The following is a 6,489-nucleotide window of genomic DNA, read 5'->3' as shown; positions in this document are numbered from 1 at the left end:
TGAAACTCATTTTGGTGAACCAGTTCATTAGTAAGGTGGACATGATTAAACTACCAAGTCTTCTATTGCCAAGTACTAGTACATAATAAAAGCATCAAACAAACATATATCTATGTCCTATGGTCACTGCATTGTCTTGCCAAATCAAAATAGAGACACGGTTCAAATCGTATCAGTTCAAGACAAAGCAGCAGTGAAAGAATACAAAGCGTGGGAAACTACACGGCACAACAAGATTTCAGATGGGTACCATGGGTCTACATGTACAACAACACTATTGGCTCTGTTGTGATGCTAGTAATGTGATGATATGAAAGTCAACTTTATACACAATTGAAATTGAAATCAACGGAGTTATTGATAAGAGCAAACCTGTTAAAGAAACATGCGTGAACATACCTGCTGTGCCATTGGAGTTTTGATTGGATCCTTCAATTTAAAAATAAGTTTGTATGAGTAAATATAGTGATACAAGAGCAAAGCAATCATAGTTAAAAAAGGCGCGCCTAAGCGAGCGCCTAGGCTCTAGGCGTTGGCAAAACGCATTGCGCATAACTACGCATAATCTGTGCATAACTACGCATAAGCATGCGCTTTGGTCAGTAAAGCGCAAGGCGGTGGCAAAACGCACAATTAACGCCTAGCGCTTTTTGAACTATGATAGCAATGGGATCTTAAATTAGAACAGTTGTTCTTCAGGTTTAGGCACTTGTTCTACATGAACAAAGTACAGTAAGACGCAAGAATATAATACTTAAAAATAGAAAATGAGATCATAGACCTTACCACATTCTTGGTTCGAGACCATTACAGAACAAGGCGTTCCCAGTCATCGTCCAGTAAATGTGTCTCAGCCTCTCAGGAGAACATAAGGGAATTTGATGAGTTTCTTTGCCGGTGAAGTACATTTTCTTCAGGTAATTCCGATGCTGCCACCAAGCATTCTTGAAGATAGCAGAGGTATTAGCACAGGTTACCTCATCCTGAGTTTCCAAATCGGTCCTTCTCTATAGAGAAAAATGGGAAAATTTGTTGTATTATAATCATCATGGAGGTAGGATGTATGGGACGAAGCAAAGTAATTGCCATGAATAACATTACTTACACATAACTCCTGGACAAACACCTGCAACTAGTATTTTCCTTCATATTCAGTATAATATTTCCAAGATGGGAATATACGCACATACGATTTAACAACATCAAATGCGATAGATGCTAAACTACGACTAGCTGGTTGTGCTTCCTCCATAGGAATAGGCATACTAACTGGTGGAGTTGGGGTTCGCCGTGATAGTACTGGCCCTTTGGGCACTGGAGCTGCCTTACTAACTACTCTTGTTTGGGAGCTCTATGGTGGAGATGGTGTTGTGTCAACAGGAACTGGGTTACTATCGGCTGGGGTTGGGGTTAGATTGGGTGAAGCTAGTTCTCTGTCCATCGCAGTATGGGTACAATCTGCGAGAGTTTGGGTTATGTGTGGTAGGGCTGGTTCTTGTGCATGTACAACCAGGGTGCTATCTCCACCAAGAGGTAGCACTGTTTTATTTGAAGACCGTGTTTTTAGTCCGCATCACCCGCTCCAATTCAAATGGCTGATAAACAGGAAACATAGTTGAATGTACAGACATTGTATGAGAGACAAATGCAATAGATAGTGTGGAAAAAAGAGGGCATGAAATAGTTGATATGTATATTGTTTAACTAAAACGGATAGCATGACATAATTTCACATATATGATGTCTATCTAAACTGGATAGCATAGCATAACATAATTCAAAGATATGATGAATAACTAAACAGGATCGCATGACATAATTCACCTACATGTTATCTAAGTAATCAGGATCGCATCATTTAATTCACATATGTGATTTATATGCTAAACAGAGGGCATTCGATATGATGTCTGAACTAAGAACATGGTGTTGAATATTGTGTATATGATGTCTAAACTATGCAATGCAAGACATCATATGCATGATATGAGCAGTATAACCGTGCCAAGTTAGAGCATACACCTCAGTGGGGGAATATGAGTGGTCATCTGTCTCTAAATCCATCTCTGAGGAGCTATCGGGACCCAACAAGAGATCTGCTTCGACAGGTAGCACTGTCTGCCCTGAAGGCCTTGTTTTCACTCCAGATTTTTCCATCTCCCACCCAAATGGTGGATTCACAGGAAGAGTAGTTTAATGTACAAACATTTTCGACAAATGGAAATGTAATGAAGAAAAGGATGGGCAAGATATCATTCAAATATATGATGCCTGGTTAAATAGGATGGCATTGCACATTTCACATATATTATGGCTGCTTAAAAGACATGAGACTGCATAATTCCCATATATGATATAGAAACTAAACATGTGGCATTACAGAACATGTCTAAACTAAGCAGATGACATATATGATGTCAAAAGTAGGCACTGCAAGGCAACATATGCATGATATGACTAACATCATCATGCCAAGGTAGAGCAAACACCTTGGGGGGTAAATAGGAGTGGTCAGCGGTGTCTGAATCCGCCTTAGAACAGATATCTTCCTCTGGATTACAATCTGGAGAGGGGTGGGGAGGGTTTGCCATTGAACCCACCATGGAGCGATGTCTGCATGACATTGTATTGCCGCGCAAAACTCTTCTCTTTTTCTCTACATGTTCAGCATGACTGTGTACAATATCTGACATGCATACAAAAAAATATGGTGAGATTATGTAAGGAGAGCATGCAGAAATTTAGAGTGATGGTAACAACCAGTGGATCGACGTTTTTCCGTTGAACCAAAATAGCCCTAATGGATCGACGTGAATGTATAGTAATAAGTGATGCAACAAGTGTACAACCTCTTTGCCATAGCCGTGTCGACCTCAGCATCATTGGGTTGGTCGCTGAAGCAGTTGAGGCAGAGGTGGCTGTCGGAGGTGTGGAGGAAGATCTGAGGAATCTGTAGATGGCGTCCAGGGCACTGCTCTGTTGTGATGGATCGTTCTGTCGTTGGAGCAGCTACGATGAGCCGTAAGACGTCAAGGCTGAAGCAGCACAAGACAGACATCGTCAATCTCAAGTGGGATTCTAATAGCATCTCCAATAGATGATGTAAAATGGATGTAAAATTAACATCACCAAAAACCACCTGACTACAACAGATGAGGTAAAAACTATTGACTCTGAACTTAACTGTCGAAACTGAAATTTACTATGGAATCTGAATGCTACTTTCAAAACTGAACGCAATGGTAGCAAAGATGTACTTGACATGTAGTTTAGGGAGGGCCTGCAGTTCATCTTCAACCAGCACCTCCCTGAGCCACCAGCCACCATCGGCCGAACCGCCGGCCCCAGCGCCGCCTCGCCGCCCCGAAACAACTCGCCACCGCCGCCCCGGCCAGCCCTCTAGGCCCCTCACCCCACCCTGAACCCTAAGATAGATAGTGGGGTACCTCTCCGGTGAGCCCCCGTCCCCGCTGCGGGTGGTTCTTCCTTAACTCCGGCGAGCCCCCCAACCCCTGAAAATCGACTGACCCAAAAGTCGATTCAGTCGACTGAAGTGTGGCTTAATCGGAGCAAAGCAGCAGCACGAGCGAGGGGGAGAGCAGCAGCAGCAGCTGGGCGAGCGAGCGATCGAGCGAGAGCAGGAGCAGCAGTAGTAGATCCGGCTGGTATGGCCGCCGCCGCCGAAGGGGCCTCGCACTGTGGGAGAGCCGCCATGGAGATGTCGCCCGCGGCGCCGTGTTCAAGGTAGCCACTCCACGGGGGTGCGGGATGGAGCACCGTCGGCGCCGGGAGGTCGAGTTAAGCAGAAGGTGCGATGTGATGAGTGTACAACCTCTTTGGTGGCACCGAGTAGGCCTCGGCTTCGTCCGAGGAGTCGGTGAGGATGTTGCGGTTCCGGTGAAGCAGGTTAGGGCGGCGCTGTGGGGATGGAGCAGCCACGATAGACGAGGCGATCGTCAGAGCAGCTCCTTGGAGGTGGAGGACGGGGCGGCTAAACCGGCGAGATGGTGAGATGGACGACGGATCCTCATCCGGGGAGGTAGACGAGGGACGTCGAGCTGTTGCGGTGGACGACGTCGTCGGGGAAGAGGCTCCGGCTGGGCAGCGGTGACGTGGCGGACGGAGGAGGGTGGGGTTTCGTGGCTGGAGCGGAGAGGTTATGGCAGCCTAGGATTTCGAATGGCGAAAAGGGGGCGATGGGAGGGGGTGAAGCATGACTTAGGGACGCGCTTGTCCAAAATGTAGGGTGTGTTACAAAAGTACCCCCCACCGATTTGAACTAGCGGCCCTTTTGGCTCAGGGTTAGAAGGGGGATATCGCGTGTCGGGATTTGGCAGCCGGAGGGAGTTTTCGCTCGTGTTGTAATTTCGGGATAGCAAGGCGCAGGTTGTGAAGGCGCCAGTTTTGGGAGCACGATATCTGAATTTTCGGGATATAACAAGACGCGGGTTGAATTTTAGGGACAAGCCTAACGTGTAGTAATATTGTACTTGTACGTATCAAATCAATTCGCACTTCCCTCAACCAAAAAGAAAACGAAAAAAATAAAACTATTCACACCACACAAAGAGAGAGTCTTGCCCCGTTTTACTAATACAAATGCTATTCAAAGCTACTCCCTCCTTCCATCTATATAGGTCCTAATGCGTTTTTTGATGCTAACTTTGACCAAATATTAGAGCAATGATATATGACATGCAACTTACACAAAGCACACTGTTAATTCCGTCTGTGAAAGGTTCTTTCAATGATATAAATTTCACATTGTGCATGTCATGTACTATTAATCTTGTCAATAGTCAAAGGCGGTCTTAAAATCTCATTACGCCCTATATAGATGGAAGGAGGGAGTATGAATCCATGTTATGTCCGATTAATTTTTTTCGCTTGCTGTATAATGCATGTAACCTACTCATACCAATATTTTAGTGCATTCCAAATGTCTATACTACCGCTGCCATTCGAACTAAATTTGAATTTGTTTCTCTATTTCAATAAGAATCTACAATCATGATTGTTGCCAACTTCAACCATCATAGTTTCCTTGCTACCCGCCAGATATAAATCGGACAACCTATAATGCAGGATGGAGGCACACCATCATCAAAAACTCCGTTTTTATAAGAGTAGAGATAAAATATATTAAATGTAGTATAACATGTTTATAACCACACCATGTGTATCACCGTTATATATATTCACACATGCGTCGGTTTGAAACACTACGATAAATTCTTCAAATATCTGAATTCGCTTTTTATAATGAAGTATATATGATCTCTATTCGTCTTTTACACCCACACAACCCTCTTATCTTTGTAGCTAGCGCTAACTTTCTCTTGTGCATGCACACGCCCGCATCCCTCTCACCCTCCCTCAGCATTCTCTAGCTCCATCGTGCAAATTCGTCTTTTCACTTTAAGTTGTTCACCCACGGTGTGTGTAGGCCCCCCAGCTCCTTCTTTACGGCACACATTGAACGATATGCCTCTCTAGCCAGGTGTGCCTAGCACAAACACAAGCTTCCCCTCTTCTCTTGTCACCGTCCATGCCTCACTCCCACCACTCTTTTCATCGTTCTCGTACTCGCACACTCCTCCCCCCGATATAGTATGCCTCTCGTACCACCTCCTACATGCATCCCTCTGTCTATCCTTCTCCTCATGCCTCATTTGCTTCTAACACACACATGGATGTATGCCGATCGATCTCCCAACATATACCTAGATCGACTTTAACTACCCCCCCATCGATCGACGTACCTCACAAGTTATGTCTCTCCTTTCTCTAACAAAGGGCGATTGATCTTCGTATGTAGTTACGTCTGCTTACCACAACCACATCGTCCCCCCTCATCATTCGTGCATGCCTCCTGACCCGTCTCTCACACGCACGTGCACAGACAACAAGCAGCCATCTCCTCTCTTATTGATATTCCGGGCGTGCCCTCCGTTTGTCTAGCAAGCCTATCCCACCATTTGTTAGAAGCAACTCCACTACCACCCCCTCCAACACTCTAGCTCTATCTCTCTCCCAACCTTATTCCTCTCCTGCACATATGCATGGATGCTGATCGATCTCCCTTAATACATGAGGCAGATCAATCTCCTTAATACATGAGGTAGGCCTCTCTCCTCCTCCACACATATACCAGCCATTGTACCTCTATAGTTAATTGGGCCTCCCTCTTCCCCCACCACACACCGATAGTCGAGCGCTGCAGGTAGGTATCCATGCCACAGAGACAAACTGCACATGTCCCGTCTCACGTTCCAGTAGGCCAGCCACTCTATATCTTTGATGTGGGCACACACAAATTCGATGGCACTCTTTATCGATCGCGCGCGCGCGCACACACACACATCATCATCCCTCTCTTCGATTCTATGGACACCTCAAGCCGATGATACCTCCACTCTCTTCTCGTGGATCACCCCCTCTATATATATGTTATATCCAGGACTCTATTTCACACACATTGCATATGTT

This window comes from Triticum dicoccoides, chromosome 4A (assembly GCF_002162155.2).
Source record: "Triticum dicoccoides isolate Atlit2015 ecotype Zavitan chromosome 4A, WEW_v2.0, whole genome shotgun sequence".
NCBI lineage: Eukaryota > Viridiplantae > Streptophyta > Magnoliopsida > Poales > Poaceae > Triticum > Triticum dicoccoides.
This window is presented reverse-complemented; position numbering follows the sequence as displayed.